This window comes from Paramormyrops kingsleyae, chromosome 4, assembly GCF_048594095.1.
Source record: "Paramormyrops kingsleyae isolate MSU_618 chromosome 4, PKINGS_0.4, whole genome shotgun sequence".
Lineage (NCBI taxonomy): Eukaryota > Metazoa > Chordata > Actinopteri > Osteoglossiformes > Mormyridae > Paramormyrops > Paramormyrops kingsleyae.
In genome coordinates, this window is record NC_132800.1 from 48530065 (window position 1) to 48549526 (window position 19462).

Sequence of the window (19462 nt, forward strand, 5' to 3'; positions counted from 1 at the left end):
ATAAAACACTGTTATTTTACAGTTTTTCTTAATATTATTATGAGGCAAGGTACAGGTACATTTTGCTCTCAGCGGAGACGGACGCACTTCTCTCCCTCTCCCTCCCCTTATCTTCCCTGCTTTGCTCCTCTCGTCTCGTCTAGTCTACTGTCTTACTGTCTATACTTGAGAGACTCTCTCAGCCCTGCTCTTCAAAACTAAGGAAATTATGGATTTGATCAACTGGTCTCTCAACGCAATTGACACCATCTTCTCAACGAGAAGCCCAGGTTCAGGGGAACCTGACTGTCCTGCAGGAACGTACGCAGCTGGCTATGGACGGATGGGAGGATGGGAGAAGTGGAGGGTCGTGTGTCTGGCAGCTCTTTCCGTGGAGGACATCGAAGACATTTACCTATTCGGAACCATGATTACAGGTCTGATGCTGATTGGATTAGGCATTGCCCTGACTTATCGGAAATTGAAGAAAACGGTGACAGCCGCTCAAAGCCCAACTAGGCTGGCCGGGATTATTGACGGACTTGGCAGAGCTGTTGGCGCCCAGACTATGGCTATAGATCGCAAACTGGATAACATCACTGTGTCTAATGACCGCAGATAATAACATCACCGTGACTATGGACCGCAGATTTGATAACATCACGGAGAGGCTCACGGCTCTGCAAAGGATTTGAATGGCGGAGACCAGCATGGACATTAGAGGAGCTGCGAAATTACAGTTTCTTGCCTGAAAACCCAAACAACCCCATTCTATCTGCTTCTGGCTCCCCCCTAATCAGCACGGGCCTTGGCCAAGGCCGCTGCTGAGCTCAACAACTCCCCCTGAAGAACAAGGCAGTGAGACTCTCTTGCATTCCTCTCCCCCAACCACAAGGACACCCTACCCCCTTCCCACGCATTCGCCGCTTCATACCCCCAGCGTGAACGAGCGGGTCTATGTACAGCGCCGTTGGCTGCAGGACCGAACGGCTGTTTGTCTATGCTGGACTACCTCCACCTCCCCATTCCCCTCCCCTGTTGCAAGTCTCGACTTTAGTGTTGTGAGATGTGGTGACTATGTGCTTATTGCTGAGGTGTTTTTTTCTGTTCCTATATTGTACTCCCTACTGGAGTACAGTCTGGGGGCTGTTTTTTTTATTCACCTCCACTCTCCTCACGTAATCTTGTTTCTCTGAGTTTTCCTATAGTCCCCTGTCTTCCTGACCTGTCTACCCCCTATTTGTGTATGTGATGTATATGTATGGTCAGGTTGATGGCCAGTTTTTTCGCTGGTACTTGTGACTAGTGACATGGTGTATTGCAACAGCAATAAAGGGTTTCATCAATCAATCAATGATCAAATACCTTGATTAAAAGGGCAGTTCTACACTGTAAAAAAAAAAAAATCCGTCAAAAAACAGAAAATGTACTGGCAGAAAATTACCAGCATATTTTCTGTTAAGTTAACAGACTCTTTCTTCAAGTAATACTGTAAATTCAGATTTCCACAGTTTGTTGTTCCAAGGAATATTTCTTAACTAATAGTTTATTTTAATTTTTCATTTTTCATTCTGCCAATGCAGAATTGTTTGTTTAATAAATGGTGTTGCTCACAAAACTACAAAGAGTAATTTGAGAATATAGTAATTCACTACAGTACATTCATTATTTTTCATGGCTCAAGGGCCCATAAACATGCAGCTGTCTAGCTGAAGCTGGATTTGAACCAGCAATCTGTGGATTACAAGACCAAATACTTAGGCTACCGAGCCACACACTTACACTGACTCTATTTAAGTTGTATCTTTTCAAGTGGAATGAATTGCAACATAATTTAGCAGAACTGAAAGAAGGTGAGAGCTCCCCTAGTGGCTATGGGAGTGCATTTCCATAGAGCAGATATTATGTGTGGCAGCCGCATTGCTTTTAGATCACAAGTTGGGATAGAAGGACAAATCAAATCAATTTGCTCATTTAATATTTAATTTTTTTTATTAGGCTTGATTTTTGGAAGCCCATATTTTGAAACCCACCGCAACTGAAAATGGAATGCCACAGACAGTCTCTCTGATGTATTATTAGATACATAATAGCCTGGAGCTACAGCTCTTAGGGTGGGGATCTGTATCAGCAGTCATAATGTTGCTGATTTAAATCCTGTGAATGTTAGGAATAATCCTGCTCTGTTTGGTCCTTGAGCAGTTTCTCTATCTTGGGTGTGATGTTAATCATTGTTCAGCCTAGTAGGGAAGTTCAACATACATGTTGAGAATGGGGGTCAGTGGCAGGATTAACACTCCAGCCACTAAAAATAAGCCCACACTCATCCATAGGGATGAGTATGGGTCTTGTGCTTGAGATTTTCCAGCTGACAATGCAAAAAATTTGATTTTTTTAGATGTTCAGAGACATCATGTCTGCTCAAATCCAGCCAAATGCAGTCAAATTGATTGGCCCATGTTTCATAATACAGATGGACAATGACCCAAAACACACAGCAAAAGCAACCCAGGACTTTATTAAAGCAAAGAAGTGGAATATTCTCAAATGGCCAAGTCAGTCACCTGATCTCAACCCCACTGAGCATGCATTTCACTTGCTAAAGACTAAACTACAGACAGAAAGACCCTTAAACAAACAGCAACTGAAAGCTGCTGCAGTAAAGGCCTGGCAGAGCATTAAAAAGGAGGAAACCCAGCGTCTGGTCATGTCCATGAGTTCAAGACTTCAGGCAGTCATTGCCTGCAAAGAGTTTTCAGCTAAGTATTAGAATTGAACATTTTATTTGCAGTTATATTCATTTATTCAATTACTTATGAGCCCCTGAAAGGGGGGGGGGGGGATTGTGTAGAAAAATTACTTTAGTTCCCCACATTTTTATGCAATGTTCTTGTTCTACCCACTGAATTAAAGCTGACAGTCTGTAATTCAACTGCATCTGACTTGTTTCTTTTAAAATTTGTTGTGGTAATGTACAGAACTTGAAAACTGAAAAACTTTGTATCTGTCCAAATACAGTGATACCTCAGAACTCGAATTTAATCCGTTCAGATCTCCGGATCGAATCCTAAAAAGTTGATTGAATTTTCCCCATAAGAAATAATGAAATACCAATTAATTGGTTCCCGGCCCCAAAAAATTACACCTAAATATGTTTTTTTTAGCATCTAAACATAAAATGAACCGGATAAAACAAGAAGAGCATATACTGTACTTAGGGCTGTCAAAATTAACGGGTTAACGCGGATTAATCCATCATCATGATTAATCTGATTAAAATTTTTAACGCAATTAACCCATCTGCAGCGCAGAATGAGTCAAAATCCCTGAAATGTCTCTGTCAACCCATTTCGGGCAGTTTTAGTGCGTTTCATTTGCCCTCGGAAGTTTTCCGGAGTTTTGAAGCCGGAAGTGACAACATGCGCTCCCTTTTCTCGGAGATCCGAGAAATATCTCAGAGCAACACAGAGGATCCCGAGTTCAGAATCCAAGATGGCTGCACCCTTTATCAACAGAAGGGAAAGTTGTAGTTTTATACTGCTTAAGCACTACTTCTCATTTGTGGCTCATTAAATCGGTTGCACACGCTATACCGTCCAACTTATCTGTGGATGTGTTGCTACGGAGTTTTATATGTAAAGCACCGCGCATAATGTGTTATTAACTGATATTGCTAACAATTAACCGGGCTAGAATTGGACTTCATGATTAGTTGGATTATTTGTCGGACTTATGGTAGTTTGTGCTAATTGTAAGCGAACAAAGATAAAGACCATTTAAACTGAGGTACCTTAAATCCGACAAGTTGTCCGGCTAAGCAAAAAGTCTTGCTTTTTGATATGGGTCCATGGTATTGCACTTCTGTGGCAGATGGAATGCATCCGACTCATGTTCAAGATGTTCAATAAACATAAGTGCATATATATTCCCTTTTTTCTTGAGTCTGTTTGCTCATGCAAAATTAAATGTGATTAATATAGATTAAAAATAAATGATATTTAATCGTGATTAAGCGAAATTAATCCACAGCAACCCTGTGATTAATCTGATTAAAAGATTTTATCGTTTGACAGCACTAACTGTACTAAACAAATCTAAGCACATTTATCAAAACAGTAATTTGTAAAGTAAGAACATAAATGTATCCAAACAATGTGTAAAGTTAAAAAAAAAACCCAATGTGTCCTGCCCCAATCGTCCGCTCCTTCCGCGTGCCACGCCCCCTCGTTAACCCCGTGTGGAATCCCAGTGTATTCAGCTGTTTCTGGCTATTGTCATTAGTCCTCTGTATTTAGTCCGCGTTTGTTTCCCCAGCTCGGTCATTGTATTGTCTATCTGTATATCTGTCTGCGTTTTGCCTGCCTTACCTGTAATTAAACCCGTATTCCCCAATACCCTGACGTCTGCGCCTTTGTCTCCCTTCCGTCCCCGCTCAGCACTACAATATTATTATAGTTAAATGTATTAATGGTTTATTATTAATAATAAAACAATTAATAAGAAATCTTTTTTTTTTAAATGTATTTTATTAAATAATAATTACTGTTACTGTCTATCATTGTCTAAATGTATTTTTACTGTTTAAATATTTGTATTCAGCTAGTATAAACATGCACGATGCTATCACAGCGAATGCGAGGCTGAGACTGAAGCGTTACCTTTTGTTTCCGCTGAGAGATGTGCTGCGTGACTCATTTCCCCGCACATACAAGTTATCTTAGGTCGGTGTTCACAGTTTGACTTCTGAGATTCAGATCGAGTTCTAGGTATTTTTTTTTTTTCGAACTGGCTCGTTCGACTTTTAAGAAATTCGAGTTCTAATGAGTTCGAGAACTGAGGTACCACTGTATTTATGGTCCTGACTGTATTAAAGTAAAAATACGGACCTATTACATAAGCAATACAACTTTAACCAGCAGGTGGCAGCAAAGCAGGTGTAAAGAAGAGGCCATTAGCAGTAGAAAGCACTGGCAGTACAGGTTCCCAGCACACAATCCTACACTGCAGATCAACCACTGTGTGTTTTACTTACTGGACAGATTGAGCAGGGCTGCGTGAGAGAGGCCTCACTGCAGTTAGCATAACCATTTATTTTACAGGTCTTCTGTCTCATTTTACTCCACAAAGGTCATTCCCCTCCCAGCTTCCTCTGACACTGGAAGATTCATGGACAAATAAATGGCTACAGCATAATCTGAAATATTAAAATACATTTCACAGCGTAAGCCTGCAGATACAACCTTGAGGTTTCTTCAGTTGATGCTAGTCATTATAATGGGATTAATGAGCTTGTAATTTGAATCACAATTCCCTAAGACTCATGGTTTGTATTGGCTCCTCCCTCTGCTTCTCTCTGATTGGATCCCCTCTTTCTATAGGAGCTCCAGTGCAGCTGAATGGCGATGATGGTGCAAATCAGATAAAACACACCAGTCCCAGCTTTCAGTACAGCACCCAGAACCGGATCCCACCTGTCAGACATATAATACATCAGTGTGTCTGTCAGTCACATGTATCACATTTAAACCTGAAGAACAATGCAGTGAATCTACAGATAGAATTATTACCACCTTGATGATCAACAGCAGCACCAATAAGCCCAGTTCTACATACAGAGCCAGCTGGACCAAGGATCTGAATAAGAGGGTGGATCTGAACAGTAAAGTCTCACATGCTTTATAGCAACACGGTTCAGCCACATCTGTACTATTACACAGGCTACATGTGAGGAACAGGAGACATTAACAAAGAACTTGAGAATAGCTGGAGAATTTGCCAGTTAATATTATACGACATTACACTATTTTGTAAAATCAGTCCATCCATCCATCCATCTTTCAAACAGCATAAGGCAGGCTCAGGCTGTATAGGAGGCCATCTCAAGTAATGTTTTTATTCCCATAAACATAACAGAGGTATTCCATTACTGTGTGATCAGGTAAATGCTAGCTGCACAGTGTGGTCACTACTGTAAATGCTGTTAAATGCTTACCTCGGTTTTTCATTATTCACTCCTTCTTCATCATATGCTAAAATATGTACAGAAGTGGAAACAGGAGAAAATATTGTTAATTTAAAAATTGTTTAAACCAAGTTTTGTTAGTCCTAAAGATCTTTCAGTCCATTCATACAGATACATAAAACTACAGCCATCTACCCATCTATCTTCTAACCCCTCCTCCTGGTCAGGGATATGGGGCCTGGAGCCTATCCCAGGCAGGACAGGGCACAGGGATAGAGTACATCCTGGACAGGATGCCAGTCAGTCACAGGGCACATAGACACAAACTCTGTATTAGAGACACCAATTAGCCTGACTGCATGTCTTTGGACTGTGGGAGGAAACCCACACAGCATGTGGAGAACATGCAAACTCCACACACACAGAGCAGAAGTCAGATTCAAACCCCTAAACAAGGAGGGGTGAAGCAACAGCGCCACCTACTGGTTCACTGTGTCACCTGTATAGAAACTACAGTATAATCCCAATAAATAACCATATTTAACAACAGTTAAATAGGGGAGTTCAAAGAATTTCAGGTCCGGTGACCCTGTGGCCCTAAGGACAGCTAGAGCCGCCCTGTCATGGGCCATCAGAGCCGCAATAAGGGCTTATGCACAAAAATATCCATGTGCTTTTACACACCACCAGGGACATACGACATATGTTGATATTTCCCCCTGGGATTCAAAGTCAAAGTCAAATTTATATGAAAAGCACATTAAAAATAGCCAGTGCTGACCAAACTGCTGTACAGTAAAAAAATTTATAAAATCAATCACAATTAAAGAATATCTATTACAAAATATAACAATGCATGCACTGTAGGCTCAAGCACACATAAAGGAACCGATGGAAAATAAGACAACAATAAAATAGAAGAAGAGAAATGTCTCATCCCAGCCTCTGTTGATAAACCAGGGTGAAGAAGTTAGTTTGCAATAATGACTTAAAAGTGATTAATAAGGGGGAGTTTCTGATATGACACAGTTAGCTGTTCTATAGAGAGGAAGCAGCTGCTGAAAAAGCCTGATCAGCCCTCTGTTTGCCTCTCGATCTTGGTACCTCTAGAACCATCTGGCTAGTTGACCTAAGTGCTCTAGTTGGGATGTAAATTTGTAAAAGATTGGACAAGTAAGAAAGTGCCAATCTGTTTAAGCATTTAAAAACACATCAAGGTAAACCTCCCCGTCTCCCTTGATCCATAGAGGTTTGCATACCGTTCAAACGGTCTACAGAGAGCACCATAATACTGGCACTGCAACCAGACCCTGGCCTTTCTGACAGAGAAACCACAGTCTGTCAGGGCAGGAAATATCACTTCTGCTCTCGTCAGTCTGAGCACAGGAACTACCCCAGACCTCTGCCTCCGCCCCCTAGTATTCCCACTACTGACATCCGCCTGCTCCACCAAGACCGCCTCTAACCACATCATAAAGTATGCAGACGACAGCAGCATGACGGCCTCATGAGGGGGGGAGACGAGTCTGCGTACAGACAGGGGGGAGAGAGCTGGTGGAGTGGTGCAAGGCCCACAGTCTGCTGCTAAACATCGACAGGAGCGAGGAAGTGACTGTGGGCTTCAGGAGGACCTGGGGGGGGGGGGGGCGTAACCCCCTATAGGAAATTTACTTTGGGCTTCAGGCCTCTTTATGTTTCAATAGTCAGATTGTCAGTCTTTAAATGTCTTTCATATTAATATTCTATTCATCACATTATTGCACTATGACCAACAAGATGGCAATTTCATCATAGTGTGTGACCCATGGAACATACTGCAGAAGATGATAAAGATACTTATATGTTCACCCTGGTGCTTGTTGGTAATACCCTGGTAAACACAGACCCCCGCAGATTATCCTACAAAAGTCACAAGCTCCCTTTATCAGTGAAATTGTTAGGGTCATTTAGCATTTATCTATTTATAATGAAGCATAAATGATTCACATCCAGATTTAAATCAGTTACCTTCAGTGCTGGTTGTGGTTGTAGTCGTCTGACTGACAGTAATATGAACTGGTATCTGCTGGTCTCCAGCAGCACACCAATACCAGCCTGTGTCCTTCGTCTCCAGTCCCCTCACTGTCACACTGAAGACTTTATTTACTGTGTCATCCCTTATCAGGACAGGCCTCTGATCCAAACTCCCAGATCTAACTGATACACAGGAGCCGCCCATCTTACACCACATCCTCTGACCATAATCATCTGTATAGTGACACTGAACACTGACACTGTCTCCTTCCACACCAGTCACCTCCTGTTTGTCCACTGACAGCCCTGGGGAACCTGAACACACAGATTAGGGAAAAACACTGTGATTTTCTGCACAGTTGAAAATAAGATATCATGTTGGCCCAAATATAAGACGTTTTGTTTTCTGAAAAGGTGGTGTCATCTTAAATGGAAATAGATGGCGCCAATCCCATATTTTGTAACGAGTGTTTTGACTTACCGTAATATCAATTACCGTAAAATAGCCCTAAGACGTACCGTAATGTAGCCCTAAAATTTCTTGCATTAGAATTTTTCTAAAAAAACTTGCCAAAAAGTATGTGTGTGTGGGGGGGGGGAGGGGGTCATGTTATAATTGGGGTCATCTTATATTCAGGCCAATATGGTATACTATGCATAAAAAGGACACTGAGAGCAACGGCAAACTGTACTTATCTACTATGCATAAAATATGAGTCACATGTTTATATTAATGTTACTATACTTTTTATAAACATCTAAAACTAAACAAAAGGACAGAGAGCCGGGGGCTGGATATCGAAACCACAAGCCTGGAGGTGTGAGGCCCCCACGCTGCCCCCAGTCTCTACCAGCTAGAGGTTAAATAGCTCCCCAAATCTGCTGCAGAGTCAGGTCAGGACAGGGAGCATGTGCTGATGCAGTGCGTTGCCACACCCACCACACAGCAAAACTCCTTGGGATCCCGGCTGGTGATCCCCCAGGCAGATACACGGTCCAGTCCTACCCTCCGGAAATGGCCATCCATCTACCGCAGCCAGGTGTTACATTGGCGTCCCCTTTGGTCTGGTCCAGCCACTTGGGTCCTCAGCAATGAGGATCCTGCGAGCCGGATCACCCTCAGGGAAACGTGCTATGTGGCCGTATTGCCATAATTGATGCTCCCTCACAATGCAGGTAATGTGTCTCATTCGGGACTCCTCTAGCAACTGCTCATTCGATACAAAGTCAAACCAGCGGTACCCAAGGATTCCCCGAAGAGACACAGTAACGAAGGAATCCAGTCTTTGTCTCAGTTCACTGGATTGTGTCCATGTCTCACAGCCATACAGCAAGACAGGGAGCACCAGGACTCTACAGACTTGGACCTTCATCCTCTTGCAAAGATATCGGGAGCGCAGCACACTCCTTTCCAGCCCCCATGCTCTTTCAATTCATCTGCTGACTTCATAGGAAGAGTCACCAGAGACATGAATGTCACTGCAGAGGGAGGTAAATCTCACGACAAGGTCGACATGCTCCCCGCAGACAGACACACTACTGATGGCTGTGCCTAAGAAGTCATTAAATGCCTGAATCTTGGTCTTTAACCTGGACACAGGCAATCCCAGACACTCAGACTCCTCGCTCAGTCTCTTGAGAACCCCGATCAGAGTCTCCATTGACTCTGTTATGATCACAGCATCGTCAGAAAAGTCAAGATCAGTAAATCTTTCTTTAACAACGGATGGCCCACGACCCTGCTCAACTGGACCCATGCTGCTGGACCCCACGACCCTGCCCAACACCCAGTCCATACAAGTATTGAACAGAGTAAGAGCAAGAATACACCCCTGATAAATGCCAGAATCAACTGGGAAGAACGCAGAGGTTCTCCCTCCACTCTGCACAGCACTCACAGTACACAGCAAATGTGCCAGTGTTAAATTAACACTGCATGGTGTCTATATGTGACCACACCATTCAGTGTTACCTTTAACACTTTCCAGTGTGCAGTGAGTGTTGTTTTTACAGTGTTAATATTTATTAACTCTTATAGCGTTCAATTTACAACCTAGAGTGTTAGGACAACGTGTCTCCACCTCTTCCCAAATTGACAGTCAAACATACTACCACACTATTAATATATATATACCAATCTGGAGACACGTTCTGTACATCTTCAAGAGTTTTTTCAATGATGCAACAACAACATACTCCCAGCTCTTTAATCTTCAAGATTTGTCAGAGCCAAGCAAAAAAAACTTTAATACAAAACAAGAAAAAGCTGTAAGGTCCTGTTTGGTCAGAGTATTTCTCATGATGGTGGGTAAATCTGGGATGGCTCTTCTGATCCTCATGATGTCTTGTTCGCATATTAAAATGGGGCACATATGTAGAGGTGGAGACTCTTTGACAACACTCTAGGTTGTAAATTTAACACTATAAGAGTTAATAAATATTAACACTTTAAAAACAACACTCACTGCACACTGAAAAGGTAACACTGAATGGTGTGGTCACATATAGACACCATGCAGTGTTAATTTAACACTGGCACATTTGCTGTGTACCAGTGTATAGCCGGCCATGATGTCCAGCAACTTCAGGGGGATCCTGCGAAGTCTCAGGATGTCCCACAGGGCAACTTGATCAACTGAGCCGAACGCTTTATGAAAATCGACAAAGGCTGCCGAGATTCATGCTTGCGCTCGATGAGAAGCCTCAGTGCAAGGATACGATCGATGGTAGACTACTTAGGCGTAAAAGCAGACTGCTCCGGTTGCTGACAGACAAGCAAGTGTTCACGGATCCTATTAAGGATGACCCTGACAAGGACCTTACCCGGCACTGAGAGCAGTGTTATCCCCCTGTAGTTGCCGCAATCCAGGCGATCACCCTTCCCTTTCCAGATAGGGACCACAAGTCCCATATTCCAGTCAGTTGGGATGATGCCTGACTCCAAAATGGAAGTAAAGGTTGCCTGCAATGCCAGGAGGACAGCCTTACCACCAGCCTGGAGAAGTTCTCCCCGGATACCTCAGATCCCTGCGGCCTTCCCTACCCTAGCTGATTCACCACCTGTGCAATCTCAGTGAGATTTAGAGCTGATCGGAGGGTCAGCTGTGAGAACCATGGACTTAGAGATGTCCAATATCCTAGCTGGAGGGTCAGCTTTAAACAACTGCTCAAAATAGCCAGTCCAGCGGGTCACAACAGCAGTGTCATCAGTACGGACTGTTCCATCACTCGCCCTGACTGCAAGTCTCCAAGGAACAGATTCAGATGTGCGTAATGCTTCGATTCCTCTGTAAGCAGGATGTGGGTCGCTAGACCATAGATGGTGTGTCACCTGCTCACAGATTTGTCTAAGAAGCACCTCTTTCTCTGCCCTCAGAGCCCTCACAGCTGTGCTTCTCAGTTCCCGGTACAGACTGGAGTTGCCACCAAGTCGTGCGCTCCGACTCCTCTCGATAATATCCAGGGTGCCCTGCAAGGTGAAACACCTCCTTCTGGAAACACTGGCAACACCAACACAACCCTTAGCAACCTTCAGAGTCTTATCACAGAAGGACTCCCACATCATAAAAGAGTTAGTAGTCGCACCCAATTCGGCAAGTTCACACAAATTGTGTACAAACTCATCTGAAACAGCTTGATCTTGGAGTCTGGCTAAGTCCAGCCTCGTTCTCCTAGTAGGTGGTAGCCTACTGGATCTAAGCTGAATCTTCAGAGTAGCAATAACAAGTCTGCAGTCAGAATTCACAAACTGGGCACTTCTGTAGACCCTGCAGTTCTGCAGGAGACTCCAGCGTCTGCCCACGAGGATGTGATCGATCTTCTTCGCCACACCACCAGTACTGGAGTACCAAGTCCAACGATGTGGCTCAGGGTGTTGGAACCAGGATCCAGCGACTCACAGTCCCTGACATTTCGCAAAGTCACGGAACATGGAACCACTTTCACCACGGTCTCCAGACCCATGGGGACCGACACAATCCTCATAGCCAGCCCTGTCAGTGCCAGTGGTCACATTGAATTCACCCATGACCAGAGTGTCAACTCGTAGGCACTCTTCAACCACCAACAAAGTTGCAAGGAAAATGCCTCCCTCAACGAGACATCACTCAGCATGGTCAGGGCATACACTGAGACAACAGAAAAGACACCCAAAGTGTGCCTTAGCCTGAGTCTTATAATACACTCCTTGAAAGGAGTGACATCAGACATCATTGGAAGAAGCCGATCCGCTACGGCAACAGCTACTCCCTAAGTATGGCAGCCGTCAGACCGACCAGACCAAAAGTAGGTATACCCACCTACAGAGATCTGACCACTCCTCAGTCTGCATACCTCAGAGACTGCTGCCACTGAAACGCGGAGTTTACAAAGCTCCCCCAACAGCAGAGGAAGATGGTCATCTTGCCGGAGAGACAAGACATTCCACACACCCACTCGGATGGGTCACCTCAAGCAGGGGCCCAAGTGCCGCCCTGCAGCAAGCGACGCCTCAACACCACACCAGCCCTGATCCCCAACAGGCCTGACCCTATTAGCTCTCAGATGGTTTCGACTCATCCGGGGATGGGGCTCCCTTCATGGTTTGTGCAGCCTTCCTGCAGGAGGCTGCAGCAGAGCTACTCCCACATAGAGCAGAAGAGTATCATGCTTGTTTGTATCGAGCAGTTGTGAGTTGTTTTATGGTGGCTGGAGTGCCAATCCCGCCACCAACCCCCCAAAAAATAGTTTCCCTGCAATTTGGATGACCACTTGCGGGTGCAGTTTAACGTCATACCCAGGACTCTGCTGCAGAGTGAAAGACAATAAATTTAAACTGATGCTGTTACTTTTTAAAGTTTTTAATTATGCTGGTGAACAAAAGTAAAATTGGAATCTAGTCTATAAAGTCTTAAAATAAAATAAAATGTTTCCAAAATATTTTTATTTTTTCTGTGTTTGTGTCCTTCCTTCATGATTGAATGACGTTACATACTGTGCATCTCATTGGCTACAGTATGCAGTACGGACATCTTACCATCAATGACTGAAAGGTGAAGTGATGCTCTAGCATCTGAACGTCCACTGATCCTCACACCACATGAATAATAATCTGAGTCCCCAGCTGTCAGATTGTTGATGGTCACAGCGAAGACTCGCTGGTCAGGATCATCTCTGATTGAGACTTTACCTTCCTGGGGTGAATCAGTGCATAATATGGGAGGACATGAACTCCATTTGCACCAGTATTTCACATTTGTTTTATATCTGTCATTATAGAAACATGGGATGGTGACAGATCCTCCACTCTGTACAGACACTTCTCTCACTGTGGACACACTGTCAGCACCTGTGGGAAATAAATAAATAAATAAAGATTTTCCACATCACAGCATCTCTAAGTAATACTGCTTGGTTTGTATAATACTTGGATTAGGGTCACGTGTGTTTAGCAGAACCATGGGGATGCTGTAAAAGACACAGACTGTCATTTTGGCATAAGGACAAGAGAGAGACACTGTAAAAGCAAAAGCAGTGTTGGATCTTGGGAAGGGTTACAGCAGGATGTGGGATGGGGAACCTGAGCCTGGGAGTGTGTTCTAGGGTCAGAGAGGAAAACCAGGACCTTAAATCACTAGTAAAAGGCCCAGATGTGGTAAATGAATGGGCTCGTCACTGTGTGGGATGGCCACACCCCTTCAGTACTATGGCCTTACTTGTAAACATATCCAATGCTGTGATACAGGCCCTCTCCTATTCCCTCTATACATGCTTCCTTTGGGCTCTATTTGCGAACGTTATAATGTAAAATATCATTGCTATGCCGGTGATACGCAGCTCTATCTGCCATTAAAACCTGGTGACTGCTGCTCTCTGACGGCCCTTTCTGACTGTCTTGAGGATATTAAGAACAGGACAGCAACGACTTTCCTCCAGATTAATAAAAACAAGACAGAGGTCATGAGTTTAGATTAGGGCTGGGCAATATCATATCGAGACTAAATCGCGCATGCGCAAAATCACTAGGGCTTCAGATGACAGGCGCAACATTTGGCAGTGCGCCAGCTTTTCTGTGCTATACGGACATTTATTTACGGCCACAATTTAAGCAGCTTAGTATGGCTAAATTATTAATGAGGCTTTGTATCAGAGCATGTGAGCGGAGTGGAGCAGTGAGAATTTCCGCTCCTCACCACGAGGCTGTTGGCTCCGCCCGCTCCTCTCTGCTCTAATTCGCACTAAGCCGCTCCTCTCAACACCGCTCCTCACTCCACCTAAATTTCCTCCCGCTCCAGTCAAATTGCTCCATGCTCGCTCCAATTTAAAAGAGGGACAAATATTCTGCATGCCTAACAAATGTCACCTTAAACCGAAGCCTTGTATCAAAAAGAAATATGAGCAACGGCAACATTGCCACTCAGAAAATATTTATTTTTAAGCAACATATACAGTAGGCAACAACGGACAGGTTTAGCAATGGCATTCCACACAAAATAGGCTTAAAAATAAAGGAATCAGTGGGCTTAATAGCCTAAAAAATACACAGGCTAAGCATCCACGTTTTAAATTCCTCAATTTTTTTCTGTTGATGCTGCTGCTGCGTCTCTATAAAAAATCCTATTATACCTACTTTGAATGACAAAACGAATTTATTTCATTACCAATATTTACTTTATAGGCTTTTATACTTTACGTTATAGACTTGATATGCTACAACAATATAAAACTTGCTCACGTTTTGCTCTGGCTTCCGCCTGTTCGCGTACACTGTAAAAAAATCTACTGTAAAATAACAGTTACAAGTCTGGCAGGTCCTGAAGACCAATAGTGCTGATGTATATTTGCATAACATGACAGAGTACTGCCTTTGTTTAAACTTTTAACCATGATGGTGTTGAATAGGGCAACAGTATAAATTCCACAGCCATGGGATATACTGTAGTAAGTGTTGCTCCAGCCGTGGTTTTTTGTATTTCCAACCGTATAAGGGTAGTTTGGTGAGATTATTTTTTTGGGTACCTCAGCTATATACACTTATGAAGATCAGTAAGTGCATGTCTAGTATTAAATTTCTGCTTCCTATTTAAATATCCCAATCAGGCTCGATGAAAATTTATACCACACCCAAAACAGAGTAGGATTATTCCTGGCATTCACCGGCTATAGCTTGATTGTTGACACAAGCCCCTAGCTTAAGAGCTGTTACCCTGGGCTGCTTCATACCTAATAATACATGGGACAGAGTAATATCTGTGGCATTCCATTTTCAGTTGTGGTGGGTTTCTAAATATGGGTTTCTAAAATCAAGCCTAATAAAAAATTTAAATATTAAATGAGCAAATTGATTTGATTTGTCCTTCTGTCCCAACTTGTGATCTAAAAGCAATGAGGCTGCCACACACTGTAAAAAAATATATACTGTAAAATAAGTCAAAAGTCTAGCAGCAGGAGTGCTAGACAAAATCTGTTAACGGTGAAAAACATTTTCACCAAACATACATCAGCACTATTGGTCATCAGAAGAATAGGCAGGTCCAGAAATTGCCAAAAAAAACTAACTTCAAAAACTGCATCAAAACAACCATTGAGAATATATATTTTTTTTATTAAAATCTTTATCAATACATTGATTTTATACAGGATTTTATACTGTTGCCTTATTCAACACCATCATGGTTAAAAGTTTAAACAAAGGCAGTACCATGTCATGCTATGCAAATATACATCAGCACTATTGGACTTCAGGACCTGGCAGACTTTTGACTGTTATTTTACAGTATATTTTTTTTACAGTGTACGCGAACAGGCGGAAGCCAGAGCAAAACGTGAGCAAGTTTTATATGGTTGTAGCATATCAAGTCCATAAAGTATAAAAGCCTATAAAGTAAATATTGGTAATCAAATAAATTCATTTTGTCATTCAAAGTAGGTCTAATAGGATTTTTTTTTAATTTCACGTAACGCTGTCAGTGAAATTTTATTTTATAGAGACGCAGCAGCAGCATCAACAGAAAAAAAATTGAGGAATTTAAAACGTGGATGCTTAGCCTGTATATTCTTTAGGCTATTAAGTACGGTGGCCCCTAGAGACAAAACACACACAAAAGAAAAAGCAGAAACAAAATGAAAATGCGCAGCAAATTAAAAAAACACACGCAAAAGAAAAAGCAGAAACAAAATGAAAATGCGCTGCAAAATCTCACGCCAACCGGCTGACCAAAGTTGACAGCCCTGTGAACAGCTGCGTTAATTTTATTCCTTTCAATAGCGTAACTGCATGTCCGCAGCAAATGCCGCGAGGGCTCTTGGGAGAATCAAATCAGTTAATTCAGTCGAACTTCCCATCACTACTGTGTAGCGAGTGGGCCACATGAGCTCACCGCGCCCCCTAGCGTGGTGGAGCACTTCCGTTTTGGGATTGTCTACTTGCTGCGCATTTTCATTTTGTTTCTGCTTTTTCTTTTGCGTGTGTTTTTTTAATTTGCTGTGCATTTTCATTTTGTTTCTGCTTTTTCTTTAGCGTTTGTTTTGCTGCGCATTTTCATTTTGTTTCTGCTTTTTCTTTTGCGTGTGTTTTTTTAATTTGCAGCGCATTTTCATTTTGTTTCTGCTTTTTCTTTTGTGTGTATTTTGTCTCTAGGGGCCACCGTAATAAAGCCCACTGATTCCTTTATTTTTAAGCCTATTCATTTTTGTGTGGAATGCCATTGCCAAACCTGTCCGTTGTTGCGTATAAGTTTCTTAAAAATAATATTTTATAAATATTTTCTGTTCTGACTGGCAATGTTGCCGTTGCTCATATTTCTTTATGACATAAGGCTTCGGTTTAAGGTGACATTTGTTAGGCATGCAGATTATTTGTCCCTCTTTTAAAATGGAGCGATTTGACTGGAGCGGGAGGAAATTTTAGTGGAGTGAGGAGCGGTGTTGAGCGGAGCGGCTTAGTGCGAATTAGAGCGGAGGAGCGGGCGGAGCCAACAGCCTAGATGAGCGTGGAGCGGAAATTCTCACCGCTCCACTCTGCTCACATCCTCTGATACAAAGCCTCATTAATAGTTTAGCCATACTACTAAACTGCTGAAATTGTGGGCGTAAATAAATGCCCGTATAGCACAGAAAAGCTGGCGCATGGCCAAATGTTGCGCCTGTCATCTGAAGCCCTAGTGATTATTGCGCTTGCGCGATTTAATCTCGATATGATATCGCCCAGCCCTAGTTTTGTTCTGTTCAGGATCTCAGAGAACAATTAGGGCCGATTTCAGAAAACTTCCGGTCACATGGTAAACATCTTGGTGTCATCTTTGATTCATCGTTGAATTTGATAAACAAATAAATGCTGTTGTGAAGGGGTGTTCTGAGTTCAATAACCAGGTGCCATGACATCAATACAAGACATGACCCAAATGCAGACTGTATTCCAAACAGAACCCACATAGTGTTCTGGAGATGGTCATCATCCTCCTCCTCCTCTATATAACCCATGTCCAGGAGGTCAGAGTTGCCCCCCCCCGTGTCCTCATCACCCAGTTCTCCCCCCTTTATTTTTTTTTGGGGGGGTAAATCCTACAGAGATTCAGTTTCCATCATGTCCGCTCAGCTCAAAGGAGCTCACAGACGATGGGTGTTAGCCGTGTCTTAGGAAGTAGCTCCGGGCAGGCCCGAGCCCTATTTGTTAGCTAGTGGCACTCTCAGTCTGCTTTCCCGAATTTTATCAAGCATTGACACACAGTGAATGCATGTTTGTGGGTCTGCTAATGATGACTGAGGGTGTTTAGCACTGATACGACCCCAGTAAGAAATGCAAGGGGTACAAGAGACATGGGCAGTTTATCTGAGGCTTTGTACTGCTTGTACACTAGGACAGACATTGCAGCATTATGCAGTAAATTTGGGTATTATTCTTATAGTATCAAAATCCTGATCCATTGAAGTTTGATCATGTCTTAAATATCAGAACTCAGGAGAAATATAGCACTGATAAATGCAAATATTGCAAAATAACTATATAAAGCGATTATATTTTCATGTTCAAATATTTTTTTTATTAAAAAACTTACAAAATATAATAAATGCTTGCAAAAATCCAAATAATATTTCCAGTTCTCAAGAGTATGTTACTTGAAGCAGCTATTTCCAAATCTTTGCACAACCTACGTATAGTAATTTCTTCTGATGTAGCAGCAGATCTCCATCCTGATCTCCAAACTGTATCTGACAGTGTGTGAAGAGCAGGAGAGAGATCTCTATTCAGTACCACTGTAATGAGAGACACTCACCTGTGAGCCCAGCAATGAGAAGAAACAGGAGCATCAGATGATCCATATGTGTGTGTGTCGCTGAGCCCAGATCTGTGGGAACTAACACTCACTTCGTCATCCTCTGTACCTTCACTGTCTCTGTCGTTTCCATTCTCACACTCTGCAGGCAGATAAAGGGGAGTGGAACCTTTAAGAAAGAAGTGACAAAACCACAAGGCTGAATGTTTAGCACTTCAGCAAGACATACAGTAGCATTCCGATTGCTCTTAAACATAAACTATCAACACCTACACCCCTTCATTAATAAAATTAAAATTTCAGTGTATATAAAGAAGATTTTGTTATTAGCAGGGATGGATATAACTGGTACGCAAGTATGCATTCACCTTTAAAAACAATACCTGTGCCAATCGATTGATTGTAAAAGCGTAAATGTCCACTTCTGTGCATTTGCGCTGCTATGACAAGAAAACACCTTGCAATTTAACCTTTATACTGCAAATGAAGTTGAGTTAGCATATAAAGATTAAAATGCATTATAATTTGTTTTCATATCAGTGCAAATGAACGTAAAATAAATACGCATTTTCACTGTTACCACAATCAATTGTCGCACGTATCGTTTTTAAAGGTGAATGCGTACTTGCGTACAAGCTATGTCCATCCTTGGTTATTAGGGTTAATGCTTATTAATATTGCCCGTCCATCCATCCACCCATCCATCCATCCATCTTCTATACCCATTTGTCCTGTGCAGGGTTGTGGGGGTCTGGAGCCTATCATAGAGGCTATGGGTGTAAGGCAGGGAATAACCCAGAATGGGGCACCTACCCCTCACAGGGCAAACACACCATTCACACACACATGCACAACTACGGACAACATGGTAACTTCAACTCACCTCAGCATGTTTTTGGTCTGTAGGTGGAAACCATAGAGCACCTGGAAGAAACCCCATGATGACACGGGGAGAACGTGCAAGTGCAGGTGGAAAATTTAAAAAGTCTTCAGCTTGCTTGGTTTCCTGTGTCATTCATGTGACTCATAGCTGTTTTCTGCAAAGACACAAAGTGTGAAATGAAGAATGGAGGGGGGGATGCTGCAGAAAACACTGTATTGTGGACCAGTACATCCTGTCAGAGGCTATTGTTACGGCCCTGCCTTGTAGCAGCATGGCTGGCTGCTGTTTGTTAACTCATGTGACCTTTAATACATTTCCCTCATTGGCTGATGGTGCCTGATGGAGTACAGCTGGGGAGGAGCCTTTATCAGC

The 19462-nt window shown here is 42.7% G+C and overlaps 1 long non-coding RNA gene across 2 annotated transcripts; it reads right to left on the minus strand.

Moving 5' to 3' along the window:
• Positions 1-2472: 2472 nt before the first annotated feature.
• On the minus strand, positions 2473-19250 carry LOC111838751 (uncharacterized). Of its 2 annotated transcripts, none has more exons than XR_011990144.1 (6): positions 19091-19250; positions 18208-18349; positions 12969-13280; positions 7949-8269; positions 5972-6008; positions 2473-5450 (listed from the first exon to the last, which is right to left on the minus strand). It is a non-coding gene; the product is annotated as an uncharacterized lncRNA (long non-coding RNA). The 2 variants fall into 2 exon arrangements; XR_011990143.1 differs by having other exon boundaries at positions 18208-18376.
• Between the last annotated feature and the right edge of the window lie 212 nt (positions 19251-19462).